Below are 7,978 nucleotides of genomic sequence, written 5' to 3'. Positions count from 1 at the left end.
GGTCCTTATGGCTTTCCCAATCCCCTTGTCACCCCTCATAAGCTACATTTTTATACAACTGTCTTCGAGATTCATGGGTTCTGGGTTGTAGTTTGATAGTTTCAGGTATCCACCACCAGCTACCCCAATTCTTTAGAACCTAAAAAGGGTTGTCTAAAGTGTGCGTAAGAGTGCCCACCAGAGTGACCTCTCGGCTCCTTTTGGATTCTCTCTGCCACTGAAGCTTATTTCATTTCCTTTCACATCCCCCTTTTGGTCAAGAAGATGTTCTCCGTCCCACGATGCCAGGTCTACATTCCTCCCCGGGAGTCATATTCCACGTGTCTCCAAAATACTTTTTGTCTTAAAATCTATTTTGTCTAATGTTAGTATATCTGCTCTGGTTCTTGTGTGGTAATTGCTTGCATGTATATTCTTTTCCATCCTCTTATTTTCAGCCCATTTCTGTCTTTGAATCTGAAGTGTGTCTCTTGTAGATGGCATATAATTGGATCTTGTTTTTGGTCCGGTCTGACACTCTCTGCCTTTTGACAAAAGTGTGTAGTGCATTTACATTTAATGTAATTGTTGATGGGTTGGATTAACATTTACCATTTTGCTATTTGTTTTCTGTATGTTTCATGCCTTTTTTATTCCTCTGTTCTTTCTTCCTTCTTAGGTGTTAAATAGATATTTTCTAGTGTTCCATTTTAATTCCTTTGTTGTTTTTTTTTTTAATCTACATTTTTGGAGTTATCGTCTTAGCTGTTCTAGAGGTTACAATATATATCTTTATCACACTCTACTTCAAGTTAATACTAAACTAATTCCAATAAAATATAGACCTTTGTTCCAGAACACCTCTACTTCTTCACTCCTTTGTGCTGTTGTTGCATTATAGATGTTAAATCTTTATATAAGTCCAACAATACAGTTTTGTAATATATGTTTTATGCAATTCTTTTTTTTTTTTACTTTTTAAATTTACCTTGTTGAGGAATAGTTTACATACAATAAAGTGCTCCCATTTTAGGTATATATTTTGATGACTTTTGACAATAATCCAATCTGTTTATCCATTCATCTGTTGATGACTCTTTGGGTTATTTTTCAGGTTTTGACTGAATGAAGCTGTTACAAACATCTCTGCATAAATATTTGTGTGGACATATGTTTTAATTTTTCTTGGGAAAAATTTTAATTTTACTTAGGAGTGGAATTACTGGGCCAGGTGATAAAGGTATGTTTAACTATCAGCAATATATGAGACTTGCTGATACTTTTTAATTTTACTATTCTAAAGAGTATATATATTACCTCATTATGATTTTTATTTCATTTCCCTGATGAATAATGATGTTGAGCATCATTTCATGTGATTGCTAGCCATTTATATATTTTCTTTTGTAAAGTATTTTTTTTTTAATTTTGCCTATTTTTAGCTGTTTTTGCATGTGTCTTATTATTGGGTTGTAAATGTTCTTTATGTACTCTGGCCAAAAATCTTCAAAAAATTTTAGCTAGTAGTTATAAAAAGGTATCTGTTAACTAATGACTTCCCTAAAACCATCAGAAATCTTTTGGATTAAGCCAAACTGAATGTACTAAACATTCATTAGACAGTCTTAGTGATGTCTCAGAATGGGAGGGTTACGGAAGAACATTTGTAGATTTTTAGGCAAGTGTGATCTCTGGGGCAGGACAGAAAGACGTGTCCAAAAAGGAAACTAAAACAAAATTGGTCAAGAGAGTATCACATTATAGTATCCAAAGAAATGGAGGATTTCAAGAAGAAAGGAATGGATTCCACTGTGCAACAAAGCAGAGAGGTTTACTAAAATAAGGACTGGCAAGAATCCACTGGATACAGGAATATGTTGGTGATTTTATTATAAATGCCTAATTAATAAATATTAATATTAACATGTTCAAAGTGTAAGGAAAAATACATAACCTGTGATTTATAAATAGATGAGCTTTTTAAAAAGTATTTTACAGATTAATAAGTTCTCATAACAAAACACTGCAAACCTAGACTCAATATCAGATGTGCAGGTAGGGAAGGGCAGATAACAAAAAATTGAAAACTTCTAATTTTGCCAAGTTATGACATTAAAACAAAGTCAACCTCAGACTATTCCCAGTACTAGTTTACAAAAAGACATTTTTCCACAAAAAGTAACATCTCATAGTAAAGTCTTTTCACTGGTGACTGACAGTTCTTGGAATAGCATGAATTAAACATATGAAAGTAGCAGTAGTTCCAGTTAGAGATCCCAAATGGCCACAGTATGCCAAGCCCTAACCAACAGTAGTCTTGAAATACCCACATCCCTATATGAGACTCTATAAAAGTTTCACTCACTAAATTTTTCAGAAACATAAATCCTCCAGAGTGTTCCTATGCCAGATATGTCCCAAAACACAGAGGCAACAGCCTTTTCAAGAACATCAACTAGATGCAGTCCCCTGCCCCATAATGTTGACATCCCTTTTCAATAGGAACATGTTAGGGTGGGCACTGCCTAGATATCCCCAAAGATTGAGAAAGTGATTAAATGAGAGGAAGGGGTTGTAACAGACAAGATAGGATTTAACAAAGGATTACAAATACTGAATCTTTATATTATACTTTTTTTAGATGCTAGGGTATTGGAATAGCTAGAAAGAAATAACTGAAAAGGTGGAACTGTAACCCATAGCATTCTTTGAACAATAAGGACATAACTGAGAATGTGGAACTGTCACCCATAACATCCCTTGCAATTACCTATATAACTACTTGTTAAATCATACTCTGAAAGGTATCACGTTTCTGTATGTGATACATTTCACAATAAGGAAATAATTGAGATTGTGGAACTGTAACCCATAACATTCTTTGAAATCTGCTAACTACTTGTTAAATTGTACTTTGAAAGTTGTCACTTTCTGTATACATGATATATTTTGCAGTGGAAAATGTAAAAAAAAAATTATTTTTTTAAAAAAGAAAAAGTAGTGGTAGGGAATGGAGATTACTTTTTCAAGAAATTTGACTTTGAAAAGGATGGAGAACAACTGAGTGATGGGAATTCAAAGCAGGAAAATTTTGTTTGTTTTTGTTTTTAGGTGAGCTGATAAATACATATAATTAGAATTGATGTAAGAAAAAATAGAGTTGATGTCTGAAGACACTGGAGCAAGTTCTAATGGCTTGTACCTGGAGAAGTTTGTTAGAAGTCTTTTATGCAGAGAAGGATCTTTGTAACAGCCTTCCACAGACTTTGTTTCTGATCTGTCTCATGGATTATGAAACTCTGGGCTTTTGTTCCAGGCAGGAACTTTAGCTGATCTTGCTGCTGCCATAGTTGTAGGTCCAATACATATCCAGCTGATCTCTGCTGTCTCCGGAAACATTTTTTATACAGGAAACTCTTTTTTTGGAACCTGCTTCTGACCTGATTGGGTAACAGGTCCAGGTATTGTTCCAGCATTTATACCTGCCAGGAATCAACATTTCTGGTGTGTCTAAAATGGATCCACAGTGTCTCCAGGAAGGGATTGCTGACTCTACGTTGCCTCGCCCTCCTAGGATGCTTTGCTCTTTTGAGGTCAAATTCTCCCTTCTTCGAGGTCTTTTCCTGTTTAGGCATCAAGCTGTGCTTCTCAGAATTGTAATCACCTACTGCTGCTTTGTGGTGAGCTTCCAGTCTCTTAGAAATAGTGGGAATATAGTGCCCAGTATGGAACTTCCTGATGCTTCCAACACAAGGCTTTGGGTGAGCAGAAATCTATGTAATTGTCTTTTACATAAGTTCAGAAAATAAAAGAAAAAATATATATATATAGTCCTCATATTTACCTACATAGTTAACCTTTCCAGTACTCTTTATTTCTTCATATGTATTCAAGTTACTATGTAGTCCAATTTCCTTTCAGTCTGAAGGACTTCCTTCGGCATTTCTTCTAAGGCCGAAGTGCTAGCAACAAATTCTCTCAGTCTTTGTTTATCTGTATAAATGCCTTTATTTCATTTTCATTTTTGAAGAATAGTTTTTATATTCTATTCTTGATTGACCTTTCTTTCTTTTTTCATTTCATACTTTGAATATGCCATCCCATTGCCTTCTGGCCTTCATTATCTCAAATGAAAAGTCAGCTGTTAATCTTATTGTTTCCCCTATACTTGATGAGTCATTTTTCTCTTTATACTCTCAAGATTTTCTCATTCTTTTTGGCTTTCAGCACTTTGACTATGGTGTGTCTACGTATTTATCCTAAGTATTTAAAGTTCATTTAGCTTCTTGACTTTATAGATTAATGATTTTCATCAAATTTGGGAAGATTTTGGTTATTATTTTTTCAAATATTTTTCTGCCCCTTTCCCTCTCTCCTCTCCTTCTAGAACTTCCATTGCTTGTATGCTGGCATGTTTGATGGTGTCTCAAATGTCTCTGAGACTCTGTTCATTTTTCTCCATTCTTTTTTCTTTCTGTTCTTTAGATTGGATAATTTTCAGTAGTCTATATTCAAGATCGCTGATCTTTTGCCAGTTTTATCATTGCTTTTTGGAAAGGGATTTTCCAAGCACCTCACTCTGCCATTCCAGAAGTCCTATCCCCTTCACCCTCATATTTAATCAATCATCAAATTCTATCAAATTTACTTCCTAAATATATCCATAATCCATTCTCTTCTCTTCCTTTCCTCCACTTTCTCCTAGTCCTAGCTACATCATGTCTTGGCCTCCTTGGTAGTCTTCCCTCATCTTAATATGTTCTCCATATTGCAACCAGGATGATACTGCCCAAGGGCATCCTCTGATTGTGTCACACTTCCCTCCCTCACTCCTGCTTAAAACCCTTCACTGACTCTCCATTGCTCTTAGGATAAAGATTTAAAATTTTTCCAATGTTCTCTCTCTAAGAGGGCCTGGGTTGTCTGGTCTTGTCCATCCCCATTGCTGCATTTCTAAACATATTGTCTTCTCTACATTCCAGGATTCTCCCATTCTCCTTCCTGCCTTAGGGCCTTTCAACATGCTTTTTCTTCTGCCTTGAGCTCTCCATCCGCCTTCCCCAGTTAACAAACTCCCCTCTACCCTACAGCTCTCAATGCAAATGTTCCTTCCTTGGGGAAACCTTCCCTGATACCCCTGACTGTCAGGGCTCACAATAGTTTCCTTCTTGGCATAAAGTGTGAGTGCAATTTCACATTAATGGTGTGATTATATCTTCATTGTCCATTGTCTCTCCCACTAAGTTATAAGCTCCATGAGGGCAAGAACATATCCTAGCCCTGCTGTTGTTAAAATAGCATGGCGATGAGGGGATTTTCAAAATAAATTTTGAATTGTATTTTTGGTTTTGAACAAACCATTGACTAAAAAAGAGACCTCTAGAGCAGGTGAAGAGGTGAGAATGACCCCCAGACCAGCCAAGCCCATGTGCCACTGCATCCCCACATCCAGCATCTGTGTCCCAGGGCTGTCACCACCATGCCCAAGAGAAAGGCTGAAGGGAATGCTAAAGGAAATAAAGTCAAGGTAAAGGATGAACCATGGAGAAGATCTGCAAGGTTATCTGCTGAACCTGCTCATCCAAAGCCAGAACCCAAGCCTAACAAGGCCCTTGCACAGAAGGGAGAGAATGTTCCCAAAGGGAAAATGGGGAAACTGACATGGGCAAGAGTGGAAATAATCCTGCAGAAAATGGAGATGCCAAAACAGACCAGGCACAGAAAGTTGAAGGTGATGGTGATGCCAAGGGAAGTATGTACATTTCTGATCTCTGTGTACTTCTGGTGACTGTGCCATCTGAAATACTATTTTTTTAATCAAGTTTTATAAAAATGCAGAACTCTGTTTTACTTTTTTTAAGATATGTTGTTAGCACATAGAACACTTTGTCATTGTTTTTTTTTGGGGGGGGGGAGGAGCAAATGTCACTAATAGAATGTCTCCAAAGCTGGATTGATATGGGAGAAAACATCTTTCCCCAGGAGGTGGGATTCCCTGACTTTGATACACATTAGCCACTTTGGCACAAACACCTTATGGTATGGAAAAACTAAAATTTGTTTTTATGCCCTCGTGTCCTCTTCTCCCTCCCAGCTTTCAGTATAGACTTGACTTAAACCCAGTGACCTGTTGGGGCCTGACTCAAAAGAATTGGTTACCAGAATGTCTGGCAATCTGGACTTTCATGCGATGCCCCTGAGATGGCGTCCCTCAAAAGAGCAGCGAGTTCTTTTTAGATTGTGGATCTTCATCCAATAATTCTGGTATTTTTGTTTAATTTGTGAAAGTCAGGGTCAGCTCGTGAAAAGTTATAAACAACCTGTTAAATGTGAAATATCAACCTTCACTCTAAACATTTCCTGTTCAAAGCATCTAATGAAGACTTCCCTGAGTTTTATGGTGGCTTTCTGATTTTGGTAGTCCAATGAAGAAGGAAGGTTGAAGTTGTTATAGACTGCCAATGATTGCCATATCCTGCCTGAAATACCATGACTATTTATGAAAAGTATCTTTAATAATGCTGGACACATTTTGGTTTGGAAAAAAAAAAGAGAGAGAGAGAGAGAGAGACCTGTTGAGAAGGCTGAGCCATGAAGAGGGACGGGATCCCCAGGACTGGCCTGCAAGAAGGGGTACCCTCACACACAGAGTCCCAGAGCCATCACACAGGGCTGGGCTCATTGCCAACCTTTTTGGAGTTGGAACACTCAACATGTCCTGGTTATCGATTTGATTTTGTGACACTGACCACTATCCTGCTGCTTCCCTCTCCCCCATCCCCAGCACAGAGAACTGCCGAACATAAACTTACTTCTAAATATTAATTAGGTGCCAAGTCCAAATCAACAGTGGTCCTAAAATACTAAAGAATACCCAGGTCCCTATCTGAGACTCTGTAAAAGTTTCACTCACTGAGTTTGTTTTTTTTTTTTTTTTCAGATACTTAAGTTGTCCAGAGTGTTCCTATGCCAGCCAAGTCCTAAAATCCAGAGGCAATAGCCTCTTCAAGAACATCAACCAGTGCATCTCCCTTCCCCATAATGTTGACACCTCTTTTCAGTATGAACAAGTTAGGGTGGTCACTGCCCAGATATCCCTGAAGACTGTGATCAAATGAGAGACAGGGATAGCAACTGACAGGATAGGATTTAACAAAGGATTACAAATACTGAATCATTACATAAATATTTTTTTAGTCTCTAGGGTACTAGAACAGCTAGAAGGAAATAACTGAAATGGTGGAACTGTAAGTCATAACATTCTTTGAAATTTGCTCTATAACCACTTGTCAATTTGTACTTTGAAAATTATCATTTTTCTATATATATGTTATATTTCACAATAAGGAAATAACTGAAATTGTGGAACTGTAACCCATAACATTCTTTGACATTTGCTCTATAACTACTTGTTAAATTGTACTTTGAAAGTTATCACTTTTATGTATTTCACAATAAAAAAGCTTAAAAAATTAATTAAGTTTTGTAAATTTCATCATACCCTAAAATAATTCTTCCCCATCTAGCAAGGATGTAATCAAGAACAGATGGCGGGGAGGTGGGGCAAGATGGCAGACTGGTGAGCTGTAAGTTTTAGTTACTCCTCCAGGAAAGTAGGTAAAAAGCCAGGAACTGCGTGGACTGGACACCACAGAGCAATCTGTCTTTGGGCATACTTCATACAACACTCATGAAAATGTCGAACTGCTGAGATCAGCGAAATCTGTAAGTTTTTGCGGCCAGGGGACCCGCGCCCCTCTCTGCCAGGCTCAGTCCCGTGGGGGGAGGGGCTGCCAGCTCCGGGAAGGAGAAGGGAGAACTGCAGTGGTAGCCCTTCTCGGAAACTCATTCTACTGATCCATACTCCAACCATAGATAGACTGAGACCAGACACCAGAGAATCTGAGAGCTGCCAGCCCAGCAGAGAGGAGACAGGCATAGAAAAAAAAAACAACAACACGAAAAACTCCAAAATAAAAGCGGAGGATTTTTGGAGTTC

Source organism: Choloepus didactylus, chromosome 22 (genome assembly GCF_015220235.1).
Source record: "Choloepus didactylus isolate mChoDid1 chromosome 22, mChoDid1.pri, whole genome shotgun sequence".
NCBI classification, from domain to species: Eukaryota; Metazoa; Chordata; class Mammalia; order Pilosa; family Megalonychidae; genus Choloepus; species Choloepus didactylus.
This window is presented reverse-complemented; position numbering follows the sequence as displayed.